The 23,829-nt window shown below is 42.3% G+C and overlaps 1 protein-coding gene across 3 annotated transcripts in view; it reads right to left on the reverse strand.

Moving 5' to 3' along the window:
* Nucleotides 1–23,829, reverse strand: part of KLHL6 (kelch like family member 6) — a 98,580-nt gene that overhangs the window by 13,553 nt on the left and 61,198 nt on the right. For 2 of the 3 annotated variants that reach the window (XR_009262041.1, XR_009262039.1), the window contains exon 8: nucleotides 22,793–22,903. The gene's annotated coding sequence lies outside the window, so the exon portion shown is untranslated. Of the gene's footprint in view, nucleotides 1–18,906; nucleotides 22,904–23,829 lie in introns of those variants that run through there. The other variant, XR_009262040.1, reaches the window with a different exon arrangement.

A 23,829-nucleotide genomic window follows, 5' to 3' on the forward strand; every position in this document is an offset into this window, starting at 1 on the left:
TTTATCGAAGATTATTTATTTAGTTACTTGGATACTCTTGCTGGGAATGACTGCCAGCACAATTCTCCCCTGTATGTTGAAGCAACGATGGTTTTTCCAATAGTTCCCATCTGTAGTATTCCATGGTATGCCAGGAACCTCTCACTCAACATCTTGCTGCATTTGGATTGTAGGTGTGCTGCACTGTGACTCTGTCAGGCCAGGTTCCTTAAATCCTAGGCACACACAGGTGAGTGCTTGTTGCAGGCTCCTGTCTCTAACCTGCTTGTCTGTGACCTTGCTGTGCAGACCCTGTCACAGAACTCTGCTGTAAAGTCAGACATTGGCTAGCTACTCCCTTGTCCTTGACTCATCAGTTTCCCTAATGGTCTCTCTTCTTAGAATGTGGAGCTGACCTCATTTTTTTTTATTTTAATTCCAGTATAGTTAGCATAAAATGTTATATTAGCATCAGGTGTATGATATTGGAGTTGACTGCTTAGCCCACAGTCTAACCTCAGTTGAGTCACTGAATTAGTAAGAACTGAGATTTCTGTGGTGTGCTGTCTTGGCCAATGGCCAAGAAAGAATTCTTGAGATGTTTTCAGTGCAAAAAGGTGGTTTTATTACAGCACGAGGACAGGACCTGTGGGCAGAAAGAGCTGCATTATAACTGTGAGGAGTGATTGATTACGTAAGATTTTCTATCCTATAGAGGGGAGGGTGATGCTAGGGTCCGAGGAAATTAAGTCTATAGGTTTCTGGAGGTTTTTCTATTGATAAGATTGCTTTTTTCTTATAAATCATTGAGACAGTTGCAAACTGATGGAGACTCCTGCCCTGCGTGTCTGTGATCTCTATCAGTTAACCACTTGTTTTTCCTTTTCCTTTGTTCCTGAGCAGCCAGCCAGGAGTGCCTGAGGAATGTCACACATATGCCACCTGGGGGGAGAGGTTGCTGGATGCTCATTTGTGCTTTGCCCTCAACTTGCCTGTTGTTACCTCATCACTGGCCAATGCGTAAAAACTTGCTCTCAAGGGATGGAGGGGCGGTGGGGGGGGGGGGGGGAGAAGGGGGGGGAAGGGTGCTGACTTACAATATTTGTTGATTTCATTGGTATAAATATTCCTGCCAAGGCCACTTTCAAGCTGCTGAGGTGAAGTCATTAAGTGGTAGTTGAACTGGGAAGAAATATATGCTATTGGCTCTCTCGAGATGGTCCTGACTCCACACCACTGCTTCCTCTTCAGTAAAACAGGAATAATGACTAGAACATATTCTTGCTCACAGAATTATTTTGACTTAATTCAATCATTCATGTTTTTCAATAAGCATTTATGGAGAATCTATGTCAAAGCACTGTGCTAGGTACTGGGGATGAAAGAGCTACTGTCAGGATTGTGGCTCAATTAAAATAATGGACACCAAGAAAAACTCCACCTTTTTTAATCCTTAAAATGCTATACAAATGTAAACTAATTTGAATTTGGTTTAATAACATGGGTTTATGAAGGACTTCAGGTCCTCTGTCCAAAAGGGCTACCTCTATGAAGAGCTATTTTATAATTATTAGTATAATAAGATATTGAAGAAAATAGATCTAGAGAAATTGTAATTATTTATTTATATCCTACCCACTTCCAAAAAGCATTTGAAGTAATTTATTATGTAAAAAAAAAAAAAGTTAGAAATATAAGACTGATATTCTGTAGAAAACTTGAAAGACTCCACCAAAAAATTGCTGGAACTAATACATGAATTCAGCAAAGTCGCAGGATATACAATCAACATGTAGAAATCTGTTGCATTTCTATACACCAAAACAAAACAACAGAAAAAGAAATCAAAGAATTGATCCCATTTGCAACTGTACCAAAAACAATTAGATATCTAGGAATAAACCAAACCAAAGAAATAAAACATCTGTCTGAAAACTATAGAACACTTATGAAAGAAATTGAAGAGGACACAAAGAAATGGAAAAGCATTCTATGATTATGGATTGGAAGAACAAACATTGTTAAATAAAATGTTTATTCTAAACATTCTAAAACTATCCGAAGCAATCTACACATTTAACACAATCCCTATCCAAATACGACCAGCATTTTTCACAGAGCTAAAACAAACACTCCTAAAATTTGTATGGAACCACAAAAGACCCTAAATAGCCAAAGCAATCCTGAAAAAGAAAAACAAAACTGAAGGCATCATGATTCCGGATACCAAGCTATATTAGAAAGCTGTAGTCATCAAGACAGTATGGTACTGGCACAAAAACAGACACATAGATCAATGGAACAGAATAGAGAACCCAGAAAATGACCAACAGCTATATGGTCAACTAATCTTTGACAAAGCAGGAAAGAATACCCAATGGAAAACACACAGTCTCTTCAACAAATAGTGTTGGGAAAACTGGACGGTGACATGTAGAAGAATGAAACTGGACCACTTTCTTACACCATACACAAGAGTAAATTCCAAATGGATGAAAGACCTAAATGTAACATGGGAAACCATCAAAATCCTAGAGGAGAAAACAGGCAGCAACCTCTTTGACCTCACGCACAGCAACTTCTTGCTAGACAAATTGCTGGAGACAATGGGGGAAAAAAGCAAAAATGAACTATTGGGATTCATCAAGATAGAAAGCTTCTGCACAACAAAGGAAACAATCAACAAAACTAAAAGGCAACCGACAGAATGAGAGAAGATATTTGCAAATGACATACCAGATAAAGGGTTAGTATCAAAAATCTATAAAGAACTTATCAAACTCAACACCCCCAAAACAAGTAACCTAGTTATGAAATGGCAGAGGACATGAATAGACACTTTTCAAAAGACATCCAGATGGCTAACAGACACATGAAAAGATGCTCAACATTACTCATCATCAGGGAAATACAAATCAAAACCACAATAAGTCATTGCTTCACACCTGTCAGAATGCTAAAATTAACAATACAAGAAACAACAGGTGTTGGTGAGGATGCAGAAAAAGAGGAACCCTCTTGCACTGTTGGTAGGAATGCCAACTGTTGGTGCACTGTTGGCGGGAATGCACCCACTCTAGAGAACAGTATAGAGTTTCCTCAAAAAACTAAAAATAGAAGTATCTTACAATCCAGCAATTGCACTACTAGGTATTTACCCAAAGGATACAAAAATACAGATTTGAAGGGGTACATGTACCCCAATGTTTATAGCAGTATTCTCAACAGTAGCTAAACTATGGAGGGAGCCCATATGTCCATTGGCTGATGAATGGATAAAGAAGGTGTGGTACATATTCAATGGAATATTAATGAGTCATCAAAAAGAATGAAATTTTGACATTTGCAATGACGTGGATGGAGCTAGAGTGTATTATGCTAAGCGAAATAAGTCAGTCAGAGAAAGACAAATATATGATTTCACTCATATGTGGAATTTAAGAAACAAAACAGATGAACTGATGGGAAGTGGGTAAAAAAGAGGAGAGAGGGAAACAAACCACAAAAGACTCTCAACAATAGAGAACAATGTGAGGGTTGACAGAGGGTTGCGGGTGGGGGGATGGGCTAAATGGGTGATGGTCATTAAGGACGGCACTTGTTGGGATGAGCATTGGGTGTTGTATGTTAGGGATGAATCACTGAAGTCTACTCCTGAAACCAATATTGCACTGTTTGTTAACTAAAATTTAAATTAAAAAAAATTTTTTAATGTTTATTTATTTTTGAGAAAGAGAGAGAGACAGAGCACAAACAGGGGAGGAACGCAGAGAGAGGGAGAAACAGAATCCGAATGAGACTCCAGGCTCTGAGCTGTCAGCAGAGAGCCCGATGCGGGGCTCAAACTCATGAACCATGAGATCACAACCTGAGCCAAAGCTGGACACTTAACCAACTGAGCCACACAGGTGCCCCAACTAAAATTTAAATTTAAAAAAAAGAAAAGAAAAAAAGAAATATAAGACCAAGTCCAATGATCACAAAGGCAGAAAATGAGACACAAAAAGAGAAGGGAAGGAACCAATGACAGGAGCAAGTGAGCAAGACTTTCAACAGTGAGCCTCCTAAAAACAGGGAAGTGTTTATATTAATCAGTTTTTTAAATTAATGCTTAAAAAATCATTGGTTTCAACATGATCACTGTATGGGTCTGCATTGTCCATGTTGCTATCATTTACAGTTCTAGAATTTATTGTGTAATTACAGAACACCTAATCAAAACAGAAGATGTCAAACTAAGAACATCTCCTAAGTCAGAGCCCTCAGGGCCCATTCTGTGCTAATGACAAGGGTTCCCGGAGAGTTGTCTGCCCTGCAGGCCAAATGAATCTCCTGCACCTTCCCCTGGGCTCCTGCATCAAGTCTACACTGTAGCCCAGCAGGACAACCATCTCCTCCATCTGGGCCCCCCCCCCAACCACCTCCCTTGCTCCCCATCCAGCCCCTGCCCCAGCAGCGTGGTTCAGGCAAGGCCCCCATGTGGCCAGAACTCCTAGACTCTGCTCATGTTTCCTTCTTCCTGGAACAGCCCTCTGTCTTCCTGGCCAAGCCCTCACCACTTAGAGAGGACAGTTCAGATTTCACCGTCTCCAGGACGTCTCCAGCCCACAATGATTCCCCTTCTCCTTGCTGTCCTGGTGCACTTTCCATTTACACACTGGCTATTTAGCCCCTTGAGGATGTGAATGAATTGACAGTCTTACAAGCGTTGTTTCATTTCTAGCAGAAACGAAAAGCGAGGTGTGATTAGACCAAAGACCACATGGTAAAATATTCTAGAAATAGACATACATTTATAGAATAATTTTAGACTGCGAAGGGGTCATAAAAACAATCTATCCCAGTTCTTCGACACATAATGAAACTGAGACCCTGAGAAAAGAAGTGACCAGCTCGAGGTTCTCCAGTAGGTTAGTTCCAGAATTGAAACACTAGGGAATCTCAGTATTTTATAACACCAGCTTCATTTTGTGTTTCATTTAATAGCCAGCAAATAGAATTTCAGATATGCACCAATACAGGCCCAAAACATCACGATCAGGGAAAAGAACAGTGAAGTCAGTGAGAGTCAGGACATCTCAATTTCCATTCTAACTTTCCAAAGCCTTAGGCCTGTAACAAATCACTTCACAGTTCTGGGCCTTTGTTCTTTCCTCTGTAAAAGATGGGGAAGAGTTGGATGGCCTTTAAGGTTCTAGCTGATTCTATCATTCTATAAACCTATCATCGTTGGCCCAGCCCTGCCTCAGAACTCCTGGGAGAGTAGGCATCTCCCACCTCTGTTCCCTGCTCCAGGCTGTTCCCCTGAGCCCAGGACATACTTGCTCCCTCCTGATCCCTTCCCTTGCTTTTCTCAAAATTCTGCTCAAACTGTGCACACTTAACATAGCCAGCGTCTGCCCCCACTCCCAACAACTAGCTAAATTAGATGTCTCTACAGCTCCTGTAAAATCTTGTGTAAATATCACTATCACCTTCTCACTCTACATTATCATAGTTTTTTTCTCATCTCATCTGTTAGGATAAGAATTTACTAAAGGCTGGGAGTGTGTCTGGTTCATGGTTCTATCTTAAGCACCTATAATTATGCGTGGCTCATAGCAGGAAATCAATAATATTTGGTGAATGAATTGTATTATTTTAGAGCAGAAAACAAGATCAAGTCTGTGGTACTGATTCTGGCTGAATTTGTTAAAGAGGTAGCTTGACTGAAGGCTGGGATTGGAACCGAATATTTGAGGATGGTTAGAATATGAGAGATGTGAAAAACAGTGACATAACACTGGCCTCAGTCAAGATTTTATTTAAAAAGTTTTTTTAACATTTACCTATTCTTGAGATAGAGACAGAGTGTGAGTGGGGGAGGGGCAGAGACAGAGGGAGACACAGAATCCAAAGCAGGCTCCAGGCTCTGAGCTGTCATGTCAACACAGAAGCCTGACACAGGGCTTGAACCCACGAACCGTGAGATCATGACTTGAGGCAAAGTTGGCTGCTTAACCAACCAAGCCACCCAGGTGTCCGTAAGTATCTAACTCTTGATTTCAACTCAGGTCATGATCTCTCCATTTGTGAGTTACAGACTTGCATTGGGCTCTGCTCTGACAGCATGGAGGCTACTTGGGATTCTCTGTCTCTCTCTCTCTGTCCCCTCCGCTGCTTGTGTGTGTGCACACACAAACACTCTCTCTCTCTCTCAAAAATAAATAGATAATTTAAAAAAATTAAAAAAAAAAAGGAGTCAGGGCGCCTGGGTGGCTCAGTTGGTTAAGCATCCAACTTTAGCTCAGGTCATGATCTCGTGGTCGGTGGGTTCAAGTTCCAAGTTGGGCTCTGTGCTGACAGCTCAGAGCCTGGAGCTTCCTTCAGATTCTGCATCTCCTTCTCTCTCTGCCCCTCTCCTGCTCACGCACTGGCACTCTTTCTCTCTCCCAAATATAAATAAACATTTAAAAAAATTTTTTAATTAAAAATTAAAAGAAGGAATAAATGAGGATTAAATCATAAATAAAGCACCTAGCACCATGCCTGGCACCTGGTAGATGCTGAAGAAAGGGCCCTAGGGCCTACTCATTTGGATACTTGATCAGATTGGAAAGGAAGGAACCTTTTTGTTTCTAGTGATTATAATTACAGGCTCCTCTGTCCTATAGCTTCTGCTTTTTGTTTCTGGACTGGCTTTGTGCTGATGCATTTATCCAGATGTTTCTTCCTTCTTTGTGCAAGAAGTCACATTGCTGTCACTGCCAGGAATGGCACCCAAGAGTGTGGTCTGTTTCTGGAGGTCATGTTCACTAGACAGATTCTTCATTTGGCTGATGAAGTCACACTTGAAATTCTCATATCAGAGCTCTTACCTACACAACGTCCATGCAACAAAATGATAGAGTTTTTTAAACAAAATGGAAGTGACACCTTCTAGTCTCCCTGTGCAGAATAAATGAGATGAAGCTCCTAGCACAGCACGCGGCTCAGGGTAAGCTTTCACTCATTACTAACTGGTGCCATCAACTGTTGCTCAAAGATAAGAGGAAAATACCTGAGGCTTCAGACAGGGAAATGGCATACCTCCCTTTAAGTGTTAGAGAGGTCCTTAAAAAGTTGTGCATAAATTTTTTACCTTTATTTTCTGAAAGGAAAAAAAAATTAGAAGGAACCAAAATATAGTTTTCCTCACTTTAAAACTGTGTGAGAGAGCAGCCTCTGAGCTAGTGATATCTAGTGTGGTCTCATCCCGCCATCTAGTGGACAATTACGGAACACACAAACTTAGAGGAAAGTAACCTAGTCATGATGTTTCAATTAATTCACTGAAAATGTGTTTTCTAATTTTTTTTTATGTTCATTTATTTCGGGGAGAGACACAGAGCGCGAGTGGGGGAGGGGAATAGAGAGAGGGGGAGACACAGAATCTTAAACAGTCTCCAAGCTCTGAGCTGTCAGCACAGACCCCGACACAGGACTCAAACTCACGAACCAAGAGATCAGGACCTGAGCTGAAGTCGGACGCTTAACTGACTGAGCCACCCAGGTGCCCCTGAAAATGATCAAGATAATTTAAATTTCCTATCATATTCACTAGTTAAGAGATTTTATTCAATTAGTTAAAGCAAATTGACAGTGTTAGTACTTAAAACATTAAGCCCAAACACTGAATTTCCTGTTGCACAGTGATGAAACAGGTCTGCCTCAGAAACAGAGAATGCTCCCCAGGTCTTACCAGCATGAATTTTCATGCCCCACCATTCTCATTCATCTGGTCCTTCTCTATCAGCACACTTGGTGTTTATTCTGGCATGAGGACTGTGAGTTCCACCAGAGACCAGGGTTATGTCTTCCCTACAGACTGCTGGACAGACACTGGCCAGGATCGAGTCACTCCGTTCATTTTCCAAGAATGCCACTATCCTTTGCAACCAGGATAAATACTTGGCAAGGGCCCATGTTCTTGGTTTGTGTGTGCATGTGCGTGTGCGTGTGTGTGCGTGTGTATGTGTGTGTATGTCTGAGTGTGTTTTTCCTCTCCTTTTATTACTAAGGCTGTTCATGACAAACATAACCAGCTTCCTCCCCTGGGTGTTTATGAGTATTTCCTTTTTGTCTAGGATGAAAACAATAGCAGCCTCATTTCCCCCAAAACTCAGTAATGACAGCACACCTGAAGTATCCAGAGTGGTCCTGGGACCCTCTAGTTAGTGTGGTTGTAATTATCACTAATAATAATCATAGCATGTGCTATTTTTGAATTCCCAGGTGCTCTATGTTATATGGATTTTTGCTAATCCTCGCCCCAACCCTGCAAATAGGTAGTATCACCCCCCATCTTAGAGATAAACTGATGCTCAGAGAAGTTAAGTGGCTTTCCCGAGATCACACAGCTAGTGAGTGAGTGGCAAAGTCAGAACTGCACTCGGTCTCACTGACTCCAAAGCCCCTGCTCCTGCCACTGGGCAGAGGGTCTTTCCTTTATTCACGCATATGACCTGCCAGACCCTGAGCCCAAAATTCTGGGGTCTCCATAGTGCTGTCACCGCTATAGTACCTAAGACCCCTAGGAGCCCATGGCCAGTGGATCCAGGAGGAAGGGATTAAATATGCAAATGAAAAAGATTTGGCAAAACTCATCCTGTGAGCTGCACTTTCGGCCCCCACATTTCCAGCTTTGACTGAAGGACGTTCTCCAAGGCTTGCGGGTCCTGAGAATTCTGAGCTCCTTCCAGGAGCCGCGGGGGATGCTGGGTGAATAGGGTATAGTCACTGCTGCCAAGGGTCCCAGGGCCCAAGGGGGAGACGAGTGAGGGCTCACCCAGAGCAGCTGCGGGCTGTGTCAGAAGAAACTCTCCCTCGAAGGGTCTTGTTGTGAGGGGATTGCGGGTGACCCCACCACCTCCACAGCCCCTCTCCTCCTCTGTGTCCCAGAATAGAATGGGATAGAATAGAATACAATAGAATAAAGTAGAATAGAATAAGAGCATAGAATAGATCAGATGAGGACATCATACCTGTAAGGGTAATATTGTTCCACAAACAGTTTTCCTTTTAGAAACGTAGTCTGTGTGGACGCGATGTTGGCATCTCTAAGGAGTATGGAAAACTCTGGACTAAACTGAGGGTGTCCTCCACCCTCACCTGGGGTACCCTGTGTGCTGACAGTCCCCAGCAGGGAGGGGGTATCTGGATATTGTCAGCGCTGGGAGGGTCGATTCTCTTTCCAGGCTCAGACAGATCCTTCCTGGAGGCAGGAAATGGCCCAGACGACCCTGAAATAATGCAATGTGTGGCCAAGTGTGTGAGAGGTCCTCTGTGCCAGCCCTGTGCCAGGCTGAAGACCCTGTCCCCCTGCGGCAGGGCCCCCAGGAGGGAGAGGAAAGCAGCCACCAGTGCCTGGTCATCACTTTACCCCAGGTGCCACTTACTGTGGAGTGGCTGGAACTGGCTGTCAGGTCTCCCAGTTCCTACATTGTCCCCCAGCCCTGTCAGCCTCAGGCCCTGAGTGCTCCATGGCTGCCAGAGGCCTCAGAGCCTGCCCTCACCCCTGGCCTCCCAGTGGGTGGCTCTGGGGTCCCTGGCCACTACCCTTCACCCCACCCCAGCCCTGCTGGCCTGGCTTTGTCTGGGACACTGAGGCCACAGCCCCTGGAGACTCAACCCTTCTGTTCCCATGGTAGGTGGTCAAAGGCAAGTCTTCTCCATTCCTCCCTTACAGCCTTTTAGCAAGACTGCCATTCCTTGTCCTCACTGCCTGCTCTGGGCATAAGGGGATCGTGTTGAATGACCACCCTAAAGAGGAGTCTCTGGGCGTTACTGCAGATGTCCCTGAGTCACATCCGGGGGAAGGCAGTGGAAGCCAGTTTCTCTGAGCCAGTTTCTCCGCTGCCCTCCACATTTCACTCCATATATTGTAATCTCTTGCTGTAAGTTCCCTAAACCTTCATAGCTTAAAAAACGGCAAACATTTATTATCTTATGGTTTCTCCGAGTGGCTCAGCTAAGTGGTTCTAGGTGGGTCTTTCCTGAGAGTCCAGTAAAGCCAATGTCTGGGGCTGTGGTCATCTGAAGACTTGAGGGCTGGAGGATCCACTTCCTGGACAGATCAGTTCAGCATGGCTACAGACAGGACGCCTCATCCAACTCTTGATTTTGACTCAGGTCACGCTCTCACAGTTGGTGAGATCAAGCCTCACGTCACTCTGACAGCACAGAGCCTGCCACATTCTCTCTCTCTCTCTCTCTCTCTGCCCCTCCCCAGCTCATGCTCTCACTCTCAAAATAAATAAACTTAAAAAAAAGGAATGAAGGAGGAGCCAAGAAGACAGAACAGCATAGAAGTTTTTTGTGTGTCTCACGTCCATGAAATACTGCCAGACCAACACTAACCTATCCTGCACACCTAGAAAACTGATCTGAGGATTAACACAACAATCTGCACAACCTGAACCACAGAATTCAGCAGGTACGCGGTGCAGAGAGGTGAACTGGGGGAAAGAAAAGCCGCAGAGGGCAGGGAGCCACTTTTGCATGTGGAGAGGGGACGGAGATGGGGCGGCGGCGGGGGGAGAATATGGGAAAAGCACCGCCCCCCCAAAAGCAGCTGGAGAGAAAGTGGAAGCAGCCTCAGGGACTGAACTAAAAAGGGAGAAAGGAGAAAGGAGAGGGTTTAAATTCCACTAAGACTGTAAGCAAGGGAAGCGCAAAGTCTGCAACTCCGCAGCTCCATACCTGGCGGTGCTCTGGTGGGAAGGGCGAATCCCCAGGAGCAGAGTGGGGTCTGGGGTTCTTCAGGCCACACGGGGAGAGATGGTTCCCCTGCTGGGAGGACACCTGGTAGAGGCCGTGTGGGTCCCCCAAAGGCAAGGCCCCAGTTGACCCAAGAGAAAACCACATTCACTGGTGCTGGAACAAGGTCATTAAGGGTGAAGCCTGGTGCCAGATGCGTGTTGTGATTTTCCATAATCCCTGAAACGCTGCTGCTACACTATCTCGTGAATTTTTTCTGGGGGGAGCTGGCACCCAGCCACAGTCTGTGGGCATCGGCAGCAGCACAAACCCACAAATGTTCCTGGGTGCGGCCGGCACCTGGCCATTGCTCGGTGAGACTCTCCTGCAGAGGGGCAGAACCGGTCAAAGCCGCAGTCCCTCAGAAGTAAAGGGTTGGGAAAAACAGCCGCATCTGAGACAAAACTCAGGAGGGAGGAGCTCCCTGGGGCTTGGTCACGGAATGTGTAAAAGCGGGGAGTGGACAGAACCTGGAGACAAAGAACAGGTGCGCGACTGCTGATCCAGGAGAAGAGTTTCCATACTAGAGACCGGTAGCTGAGCGACACCATTTTCACCGCTCCCACGCATGAGCAAACGCACCTACAAGCACAAGAATCCACCCCAGTAAGCTAAGCAGAGCCATCTAGTGGAGAACGGAGCAGTTACACTAAGCCCTGCCCAACTTGGCCAACCTCGCTCTTCAGGAACACAAATCTCTCAACCTGATTAGTTTATGGACTATAAAGCACTTCATAGTTTGATTTCTAGGGGAAAACGAAGTAATTTCAGTCGTATTTCAGTCTGTTCGCTGGTCCATCTATTAAACTTTCTTTTTTTTCTTTTTCCTTTTTTCTCTTTTTCATTTATTTTCTTTTTATTGAATACAGAAAGAGAAAAAATTCATTTTTATTTTCAGTTTTTATTAAAAATATTTTATTTAATTTTTTCTACTATATTTTTTACTTTCCTGCAAATTTTTTCAAATTCTATTTTATTTCCATCACTTCATTTTAGTCTACTTCAGTGTATTCATTTTTTTCAAATTTTCAAACGATTTCCTTTTTTTTCTTTCCCCTTTTTTCTCTAATCTATCAGGCCCCTTTCAACACCCAGACCAAAACACACCTAGGATTTAGCATCATTTATTCGAATGTGTTTGTGTGTATTTGTTTTTAATTTTTAAATTTTAATATATTTTTAATTTTAATTTTTTTCCTCATTAATTCCTTTTCTCCCTTCAAAATGATGAAACAAAGGAATTCACCCCAAAAGAAAGAGCAGGAAGAAATGACAACCAAGGACTTAATCAACACAGATACAAGCAAGATGTCTGAACCAGAATTTATAATCATGATAATAAGAATACTAGCTGGAGTCAAAAATAGAGTAGAATCCCTTTCTGTGGAGATAAAAGAAGTAAAATCTAGTCAGGATGAAATAAAAAATGCTATAACTGAGCTGCAATCTCGAATGGAGGCCACGGCAGCAAGGATGGATGAGAAAGAATGGAGAATCGGCGATATAGAGGATAAACTTATGGGGGATAATGAAGCAGAAAAAAAGAGGGAGATTAAGGCAAAAGAGCACAATTTAAGAATTAGAGAAATTAGTGTCTCATTAAAAAGGAATAACATCAGAATCACAGGGGTCCCAGAAGAGGAAGAGAGAGAAATAGGGGTAGGGGTAGAAGGGTTATGTGAGCAAATCATAGCGGAAAACTTTCCTAACCTGGGGAAAGACACAGACATCAAAATTCAAGAAGCACAGAGGACTCCCATTAGATTCAACAAAAACCGACCATCAACAAGGCATATCATAGTGAAATTCACAAAATACTCAGGCAAGGAAAGAATCATGAAAGCAGGAAGGGAAAAAAGTCCTTAACCTACAAGGGAAGACAGATCAGGTTTGCAGTGGACCTATCCACAGAAACTTGGCAGGCCAGAAAGGAGAGGTGGGATATATTCAGTGTGCTGAATCAGAAAAATATGCAGCCAAGAATTCTTTATCCAGCAAGGCTGTCATTCAAAATAGGAGAGATAAAAAGTTTCCCAAGCAAAAATTAAAGGAGTTTGTGACCACTAAACCAGCCCTGCAAGAAATTTTAAGGGGGACTCTCTGAAGGGAGAAAAGGTGAAAAAAAACAACATAAATAAAGACCAAAAGTAACAAAGACTAGAAAGGACCAGAGAACACCACCAGAAACTCCAAATCTACAAGCAACATAATGGCAATAAATTCATCACTTTCATTACTCCTCTAAACGTCAATGGACTAAATGCTCCAATCAAAAGACATAGGGTAACAGAATGGATAAGAAAACAAGATCCATCTATACACTGTTTACAAGAGACCCACTTTAGACCTAAAGACACCTTCAGATTAAAAGTAAGAGGATGGAAAACCATCTATCATGCTAATGGTCAACAAAAGAAAGCCAGAGTAGCCATACTCTTGTCAGACAATCTAGACTTTAAAATAAAGTACTTTCTGTAACAAGAGACGCAGAAGGGCATTATATCATAATCAAGGGGTCTATCCACCAAGAAGACCTAATAATTGTAAACATTTATGTGCCAAATATGAAAGCACCCAAATATATAAATCAATTAATCACAAACATAAAGAAACTCATTGATATTAATACCATAAGAGTAGGGGACTTCAACACCCCACTCACAACAATGGACAGATCATCTAAACAAAAACTCAACAAGGAAACAATGGCTTTGAATGACACACTGGACCAGATGGACTTAACAGATATATTCAGAACATTTCATTCTGAAGCAGCAGAATATACATTCTTCTCCAGTGCACATGGAATGTTCTCCAGAATAGACTATATACTGGGACACAAATCAGCCCTAAGTAAGTACAAAAAGATCGAGATCATAGCGTTCATTCTTTCAGACCACAACACTATAAAACTCGAAATCAACCACAAGAAAAAATTTGGAAAGGTAACAAATACTTAGAGACTGAAGAACATCCTACTAAAGAATGAATGGGCTAACCAAGAAGTTAAAGAGGAAATTAAAAAGTATATGGAAGTCAAAGAAAATGATAACACCACAACCCAAAACCTCTGGAATGCAGCAAAGGCGGTCATAAGAGGAAAGTATATAGCAATCCAGGCCTTCCTAAAGAAGGAAGAAAGATCTCAGATACACAACCTTATGCCTTAAGGAGCTGGAAAAAGAACAGCAAATAAAACCCAAAACCAGCAGAAGACAGGAAATAATAAATATTAGAGCAGAAATTAATGCTATCTAAACCAAAAAACAGTAGAACAGATCAATGAAACCAGAAGCTGGTTCTTTGAAAGAATTAACGAAATTGATAAGCCACTAGCCAGTTTGATCAAAAAGAAAATGGATCCATATAATAAAATCAAGAATGAAAGAGGAGAGATCACAACCAACACAGCAGAAATAAAAACAATAATAGGAGAATATTGTGAGCAATTATATGCCAATAAAATGGGCAATCTTGAAGAAATGGACAAATTCCTAGAAACATATATGCTACCAAAACTGAAACAGAAAGAAATAGAAAAGTTGAACAGGCCCATAACCAGTAAGGAAATCGAATTAGTAATCAAAAATCTCCCAAAAAACAAGAGTCCAGGGCCAGATGGCTTTTCAGGGGAATTCTACCAAACATTTAAGGAAGAGTTAACACCTATTCTCTTGAAACTGTTCCAAAAAATAGAAATGGAAGGAAAACTTCCAAACTCTTTCTATGACGCCAGCATTACCTTGATTCCAAAACCAGAGACCCCACTAAAAAGGAGAACTATAGACCAATTTCCCTGGTGAACATGAATGCAAAAATCCTCAACAAGATATTAGCCAACCGGCTCCAACAATACAATAAAAAAAATTATTCTCCACAACGAAGTGGGATTTATACCTGGGATGCAGGACTGGTTCAATATCCACAAAACAATTTAACATGATTCATCACATCAATAAAAGAAAGGACAAGAACCATATCATCCTCTCAATAGATGCAGAGAAAGCATTTGACAAAATACAGCATCCTTTCTTGATAAAAACCCTCAAGAAAGTAGGGATAGAAGGATCATACCTCGAGATCATAAAAGCCATATATGAAAGACCCAATGCTAATATCATCCTCAATGGGGAAAAACTGAGAGCTTTCCCCCTAAAGTCAGGAACAAGACAGGGATGTCCACTCTTGGCACTGTTATTCAACATAGTATTGGAAGTCTTAGCCTCTGCAATCAGACAACACAAAGAAATGAAAGGCATCCAAATCATCCAGGAGGAGGTCAAACTTTCACTCTTCGCAGACGACATGATATTCTATATGGAAAACCCAAAAGATTCCACCAAAAAAGTGCTAGAACTGATTCATGAATTCTGCAAACTGACAGCATATAAAATCAATGCACAGAAATCGGTTGCATTCCTATACACCAAGAATGAAGCAACAGAAAGAGAAATCAAGGAATTGATCCCATTTACAATTGTACCAAAAACCATAAAATACCTAGGAATAAATCTAACCAAAGAGGTGAAAAATCTGTACACTGAAAACTACAGAAAGCTTATGAAAGAAATTGAAGAAGACACAAAAAAATGGAAAAAGATTCCATGTTCCTGGATAGGAAGAACAAATATTGTTAAAATGTCAACACTACCCAAAGCAATCTACATATTCAATGCAATCCCTATCAAAATAACACCAGCATTCTTCACAGAGCTAGAACAAATAATCCTAAAATTTGTATGGAACCAGAAAAGACCCCAAATAGCCAAAGCAATCTTGAAAAAAAAAAAAAAAAACCCAAAGCAGGAGGCATCACAATCCCAGACTTCAAGCTATACTACAAAGCTGTAATCATCAAGACAGTATGGTACTGGCACAAAAACAGACATTCACATCAATGGAACAGAATAGAGAACCCAGAAATGGACCCACAAACGTATGGCCAACTAATCTTTGACAAAGCAGGAAAGAATATCCATTTCTCTTCAGCAAGTGGTGCTAGAAAACTGGACAACGACATGCAGAAGAATGAACCTGGACCACTTCCTTACACCATACACAAAAATAAACTCAAAATGGATGAAAGACCTCAATGTAAGACAGGAAGCCATCAAAATCCTCGAGGAGAAAGCAGGCAAAAACCTCTTTGATCTTGGCCGCAGCAACTTCTTACTCAACACGTCTCCGGAGGCAAGGGAAACAAAAGCAAAAATGAACTGCTGGGACCTCATCAAAATAAAAAGCTTCTGCACAGTGAAGGAAAACAATCAGCAAAACTAAAAGGCAACAGACAGAATAGGAAAAGATATTTGTAAACGACATATCAGATAAAGGGTTAGTATCCAAAATCTTATAAAGAACACATCCAACTCAACACCCCAAAAAACAAGTAATCCAGTGAAAAAATGGCACCAGACATGAATAGACACTTTCCAAAGAAGACATCCAGATGGCCAACCGACACATGAAAAAATGCTCAACATTGCTCATCATCAGGGAAATACAAATCAAAACCACCATGAGATACCACCTCACACCTGTCAGAATGGCTAACATTTACAACTCAGGCAACAACAGATGTTAGTGAGGATGCAGAGAGAAAGGATCTCTTTTGCATTGCTGGTGGGAATGCAAGCTGGTGCAGCCACTCTGGAAAACACTGTGGAGGTTCCTCAAAAAATTAAAACTAGAACTGCCCTATGACCCAGCAATTGCACTACTAGGTATTTATCCAAGGGATACAGGTATGTTGTTTTGAAGGGACACATGCACCCCAATGTTTATAGCAGCACTATCAACAATAGCCAAAGTATGGAAAGAGCCCAAATGTCCACCAATGGATGAATGGATAAAGAAGATGTGGTATATATATAAAATGGGGTATGACTCGGCAATCAAAAAGAATTAAATCTTGCCATTTGCAACTACATGGATGGAACGAGAGGGTTTTATGCTAAGTGAAATTAGTCAGTCAGAGAAAGGCAAATATCATGACTTCACTCATATGAGGACTTTAAGACACAGAACAGATGAACATAAGGGAAGGGAAACAAAAATAATATAAAAACATGGAAGGGGACAAAAACATAAGAGACTCTTAAATATGGAGAATAAACAGAGGGTTGTTGGAGGAGTTGTGGGAGGGGGGATGGGCTAAATGGGTAAGGGGCATTAAGGAATCTACTGAAATCGCTGTTGCATTTCAGTAGAATGAAGCCAGCCAGAACATATTATATCATTCTATAAGTATGGAATGTCAAGAGAAGATAAACATATGGAGCCAAAAGTAGAATAGTGGTTGCTTAGGGCTGGGGTAGAACAGGGACTGACTGCAAAGAGGCATGAAGTTTCTTTTAGGGTGATGAAAATATTCTACAGTCAGATTTTGGTGATGTTTGCACAGCTCTGTAGATGAACTAAAACCCACTGGATTGTACACTTACATCTGGTGAAGTTTGTCCCATGTAATATCTCAACAAAGCTGGGGTTTTTTTTATACAAATGGTATGACTCAATTTATATAAAGTTCTAGAAAATGCAAACTGATCTTCACTGACAGAAAGCAGATCACTGGCTGCCTGTACAGCGTTGATGGAGAGATGGGGCTGGGTGAGAGGGAGGGAGTCCCAAGGGGCAGGAGAACTTTTGAAGGTGGATGGTTTTATTACCTTGTTTGTAATGATGGTTTCATGAAAGTATACACATGTCAAAACATCAAATAGTACACTTTTTAAAAGATTTTTTAAAAATCATCTCTACATTCAATGTAGAGCTCGAACCCACAACCGTGAGTTCACGAGTTGCACAATCCACCGACTGAGCCAGCCAGGTGCCCCCAAATAGTACACTTTAAAGATGTACAGTTTGTTATATGCCAATTATATCTCAACTAGGCTTTTCTAAGAAATGACTTCAAGATAATAATGCTATGATTTGGCACGGAAACAAAGTTACCGTGTACAGAAAAGCAAGGAAATAGAGCATCGGGACATAAGTTTTATATTAGGGAAATCAATATTCATTAGAGGGAGATTGACCCCAGTCCCACATTTTTCTTGCAGAGCAACAAGCAACTGCTGTAAAACACCTAAGGAAATGATGCTGTTATGCTTTAGTACTGAGAATATGTGCCAAAGATTGCCAATTTTAGGTTAAGGAATACAAGTGAAGGGCAGGGTAAACAGCCAATTCTCTGAAGACACAGAAAAGAAATTTCAAAGCAAAGAAAAGCTGGTGTGAGCAATCAGTCTGAAATTCTATCATTGAAGCATTGTAACATATTTCCTTTGTTAGAGTAGTCTAAAATAAAGAGGCATCTTACAATCAATATTGTGTTAGATTCATTGACTTCAGGAGAGAACAGGCCATGGTCGCTCTAGGAGCTCATTCTGAGGCAAGACGCCTGGCAGAGAACTAGAAGGAGAGGACAGAGACTTGGGGCTTGGCAGTTCCCATCACACCTTTCCTTTTAAGACAATAAGCCCTGGGAGTCTTTGGCTGTGCCCCATCACCACGGTGTAACTAAGGAATTCGTTATCATATTTCGCCCCCAAGTGGACACCTTTTAAAAGTGCAGTCCTTCCTCCGCAGGGAGGTCCATCAGGGCTGGAAGTCAACTTAAAAGTCATCTCCAATCCCTTGTTATTTTGTTAGAGGTCTCTGGCTTTGCACAGACCACATAGTGTGTTAGCCATAAGGATTTCTATATTTTTCAGGGTGACTCTGGAATTGTGACATACATGATCTAAATCCTCAAGTCAAACAATCATGGAGTTACATGGGTCCCATGTCATCACTGCATTCAATATGGCCCCTCCTCACAAGCAGCAGTGGGCATAGCAGAAGCATCACCAGCTTCAGAAACTCACAGACCTGTGTCAAGCCCTGACCCTGAGAAGTTACTCAACATCTCTGAGCCTGTTTTCACATCCATAAAGCACCAATTTACTTCACAGAGTCGGTGTAAGGGTTAAACAAGATAGTATATGTCAGAAGCTACAAATTCAAATGCCTCTGGGGCCAAGCGGGTCAGTGGAGTCTGGTAAACTAGAAAACACAGTCCCTTTCTAAAGAGAATATCCCCTGTTCTGTTCCAGACACTTGTTAAGTAGAAATATGGCCCCAGTATTGCCAATTTTTAAAAAATGTTTATTTTTGAGAGAGAGAGAAAGCAGGCGAAGAAGGGGCAAAGAGAGAGGGGGACAGGGGATTCAAAGTGGGTTCCATGCTGACAGCAGAGGGCTTGATGCCAGGCTTGAATTCATGAACCACGAGATCATGACCTGAGCCGAAGTTGGATGCTTAACCAACTGAGCTGCCCAGGTGCTCCCCAGTGTTGCCAATTTTTAGAAATATTGCACAGTCCAAACAAAAGATATCAGTGGTTTTAATAAAAACTTCTAATGTGCGTACAGTGTCTGGGAGGTGATCAATTATGGTGGTGGTAATGGCTGTGGTGGCAACTCCTCAGGACCCGACCCCGTACGTTATTTCTGCCAGGCGACAGGTTCTATGTAAGATGCTGTAGTTACAAAGGCCAGCAAAACCCAGCCTCTATGATATCCCCCCTTGGGAGTCAGGGAGGCTGGTGACAACATTGGAACAGTCTAATGCACCTCATCTCCAGCTTTGTTTCCTACTGAAGATTCCAGCCACTGTCTGGGAAGACACAATCTCTAAAGTCATCTGGAAAGAATGCTTTTAGCATCTAACTTCTAAAATGTGAATTGCCACACATTTTACAGAGATTTTTAAGTAGATTGTTGGTTTGCACTTTTAACCACTAAGGATTTTTATTTGTTTTTAAACGTGCTGAATCATAGTCCACATTAGTTTGGGCTACTGATAAGAGGTTTTCAAATATCATCTAGGCTTTCTGGGGGCCACTGACTTTAAAAGTTCTTATTTCCATCCCCCTTGACCCGCCCCACCAATATCATCACCAGTGGTCTTCTTCTTACCAGGATGTCCATGCATGAGTGCTGCCATTTTTATTTATGCAGGGAATGGTAAAGATCTTAGTTATTTGAGTGGCTTTCCCCAAGCCCCACCCCCCAGGCTCCGGTAACTAGGCATTTGCGAGAGCCAGCCCAGCCCACCTTGATGTGAGTGCACAGGGCAGGATCAGAAAGACCAAGGATTTGGAGAAAGAGCATAATGTTTGCTGGATTCACAAAAACCGTGCGTTCAGCAGATCCTAGCTACTAACTGCCACCGTAAATGAAGCACAGTTGAATGTGTAAACCACAAGCTTGAGTATGTAACATTGGTGAATCTTCAGTATTTCTAAACTTGTCTTGTGACCAATCATCTTACCTGATCATATACAAAGTGCTTACAGTGGCCTTGAGACTCCTTATCATCGCTCAGAATTCACTCCAACCACACAGACCTTTTTACTGTTTCTCGAAGACACTGAGCCTCCTGCCTCGGGGCCTTTGCACTGGCTGTTCCTTCTATTTGTTTTTTTGTTTTGTTTTGTTTTGTTTTGTTTTTTTGCTGTTCCTTCTATTTAGAACATGCTTCCTCCAGATATTCACAGGCATCGCAGTTTCTCTTCACCCAAATTTCTACATAACTGTCTCTATCAGAAAGTACATCTGCTAACCCTGTTTAAAGTAGCATGTGTACCCTTTACCCTGCTTTTCCAGCATTTATCACTACTTGGCGTATTTATATACTTGTTTTGTTGTGACCTTTATTCACTAGAATGGTAGCTTTTGAGAGCAGCAGCTTTGTTTTATTTGTGGATGTAGAGCCCTAGTGCCTAGAATTGTGCCTGGCATATAGTAGGTGCTCAATAAACATTTGCGGCATTGTTTCACAAAGACCAACCCCATTACTTCCTCCAACCAATGTCTATTTATGATTCAGCCAGAACAAAGCCTAATGTATTGTTTTCCTCCAGGTTTCTAGGTTGAAGTTTTCTGGGAATGCAACATTCTACCAGGATGTACTTTGATCATGAAAAACCCCATCATTCCTTCCTAGACTGGTTTTGTCACTATCCCAGTCTCGTCTACTATTTCTGGCTGTGTGCCATGTTTCTGGGAAATTACACAATAGATGCTACCATTACTATACTTTTGTTGTAAAAGAATAGACTATTACCTACAAAGGTCAGTCTCATGGGTTTCTTCATGCACTCAAGATTTTTCCCTCTGGTATCTGTTGTAAGTGTTAAACCAAGGGTTTGTCAACCTCCTCTTCCCTCGTCCCTGCCCTGTCTTTGTCTCGGTTTGTGCCCAGACACCTTGTATTTTTCAGATGTGGCTTGTTGTGACTTGTGACCCATGGGCAGGTGATGAAATTACCTTAATAAGTTGTGAACAGCATTTTAAGAGAAAATAGAATAGGAGCGCCTGGGTGGCTCAGTCAGTTAAGCATCTGACTCTTGATTTCAGCTCAGGTCATGATCTCACAGTTTGTGAATTCAAGCCCCATATTGGGCTTTGCACTGACAGCACAGAGTCTGTTTGGGATTCTCTCTCTCCCTCTCTGTCTGCCCTTCCCCTGCTCTCTCTCTCAAAATAAATAAATAAAACTTTAAAAAAATGGAATAGATGGGCACCTCGGTGGCTCAGTAGGTTGAGCATCTGACCCTTGATCTCACAGTTCATGGGACTGAGCCCCACATCAGGCTCTGCACTAACAGTGTGGAGCCTGCTTGAGTTCCTCTCTCTCTCTTTCTGTCTCTCTATCTCAAAATAAATAAATAAAACTTAAAAAACAGAACAGAAAATATTGAAAATGTTTCCATTTTGAAACTGTGGGACATAGTCCAAAATGTTTTAGAACACCACTCTGGCCTATGTACATTGAAAGAAGTTTTAGTATTATTTTTCTCTTTAGTCGTCTTTAGAATATTCTAGAAGGAGGGGTTTTGGCACTCCTGGTCTCACAGTGGGCTTGTGTTAAGTTGCAGAAAATGGGCAGTTCACTCTTAAAATATCCCCACCAGCAGTACAAGTGGTGAGCACACCTATTCCTTTAATTGTATCTCTTTCATGAAGCAAATATACCTGGGTCACTGAAAATGGCAAAAATTCTTTGCGTGAACACTCCATTCAAACTCTTGCATTAACAGACTTGATCAACCCTAGCATGGCTGCCTAAGAACTCTAGCATGGCTGCCTAAGAACACATGCCCTCCTTTTGTGTATCTGTCTGGAAAAGGTCAAGACTGTCAAAAGAATTTGCCATCTGTTCTAACCAATACCTGATGATAGGCCCCTAACCTCCCTTTCTTAGGGCATTTACTAAAAAGGGCTTAGGATTGTAAACCCTTCCTCTGTTCCTTTGAGAGATATATGTATGTATCTCTTATGGCCCAGGATGTCTTTCTCAAGGACCTGAAAGTCATCCTTTGAATGTAACAATCTGGAAGTACAGGGCCCCTGGCTGCCAGTCTCTGTGGGAGGATACAACCCTAAGTTCAACACTGCCAGCCAGCAGACAGCTGGAATAATCACATTTACTGACCAGTGTTTTGTAATTTTTCACATCCCGGCCTTTACTTCAGTGCCCACCAGCTCCCCATCCCCTCCCCTTCTCAATTTTCCCTTTAAAGCACCTAGTCAGCTGTGCACAAATCAGAATGGGGCTCAGCTCTTTTCTCTACTGTCAGTAGTTACTGGATAAAATCTGTTTTTTCCATTTTAACTATGTCCAGCTTTATTGTTGACAGCATGTACACCCACACGTGAACAAACACACACACACACACACACCTCCTATGGATAACACTGCTTTTCAAGGACAGCTGAATCTTATCCTCATTATCCAGAGCGTTGCTCCTAGTTGTGCTTATTTCCCTATATCATCTCTCAGTCATCAGTAAAGTCTTATTCAGCTGTTCCAGCCTGGTCTGCAATGTCCTTTGGGAAATTCAGAGCCATGTATAGGACTCTTTCCTTATAGGGACAACAGTTGGGACTATGAGATCCAACTCTCTGTCTCCGCGGAGAGTTTCTCCCTCCACTGCCAAACTTGGAGGATCCGGGTTAGTTTTACTAAGGGAAAAGGAAAGTTTCCTTACCCACAAACCTTCTTAAAGAATATGTAGCCAGGAAGTCTCATATCTTCTTTTGCTCTTTGTCCAAACTTCAGAAATCAGGAGACCCTTAGAGATGCTTTGGTGCTGGGATAGCTAGAGGACAACACAAGAAGGGTAATGAGGGTTCTATGCTTGGAGACCCCAAGGGAGACAGCACGTTGGGGACCCAGATGGATGACTGGATGGGGCAGGCATGGGTGTCCAGGTAGCCTGCCATGCAGGAACCAAAACAAAGGAGCCATCTAAGCATGCAAGAAGAAAAGGAAAATCCCTAGGTGTTCAAAACAAACATGGAAGTGAAAACCAGAGTGACTGGTAATCAGGCAGGCTGATACTGGGCAGCTTGGGAGTGGGTGGGACCTAACCCAAATCAGTTCCCAGCACCAAGGGGACAGACAATGAGACATGAGCCCATAGAAGGCAGGGGAGAATAGAGATCCTATATGAAGGCCACATCTCCAGTGAAAAGGAGGCTGGTCCAGAGGATGCCACACACCAGCAGGGAACACCAAAAGTAGGAAAAGAGCCAAGGAGAGTTGGGCAGATGCCAGGCCCTGGCCAGGATGCCCAGGCATCAGATTGCCACTTACTTAGACGCAGCAGGGGAACTGGAGGGATCAGCAGTGAATGTAAGGTCAAAACTCCATTTTGACCCACAGCTGGTGCACTGGTTGTCAGATCTATTGCCCAGGATTAACTCTAGAACACTTCCCACCGGTGAAATGGGGCTATGCTTCCCAAGGTTTTCCACCCAGAGTCCCTGGAGCAGATGAGCCAGAACCTCTATTTCTTGGGAGGCCCAGGAGGAATGGTGTAAAGCTATTCATGTGACCCCACATTTCTTTAAAACTTCAGATTCTCCATTTCAGTGGCATAGGATCTTTGTATTGTAATGCAAAACAAACTAAATTGATGACAAATTCTCCAGTGGCCGAAAAGTACAGCTCACTGTCTCTTATGCCAAGTTCCCTGTGCCCTGATTTGAGACACACAGGTTGGTTAAGGCTTCAGAAACAACA

This window comes from Neofelis nebulosa, chromosome 5, assembly GCF_028018385.1.
Source record: "Neofelis nebulosa isolate mNeoNeb1 chromosome 5, mNeoNeb1.pri, whole genome shotgun sequence".
Classification (NCBI taxonomy): Eukaryota; Metazoa; Chordata; class Mammalia; order Carnivora; family Felidae; genus Neofelis; species Neofelis nebulosa.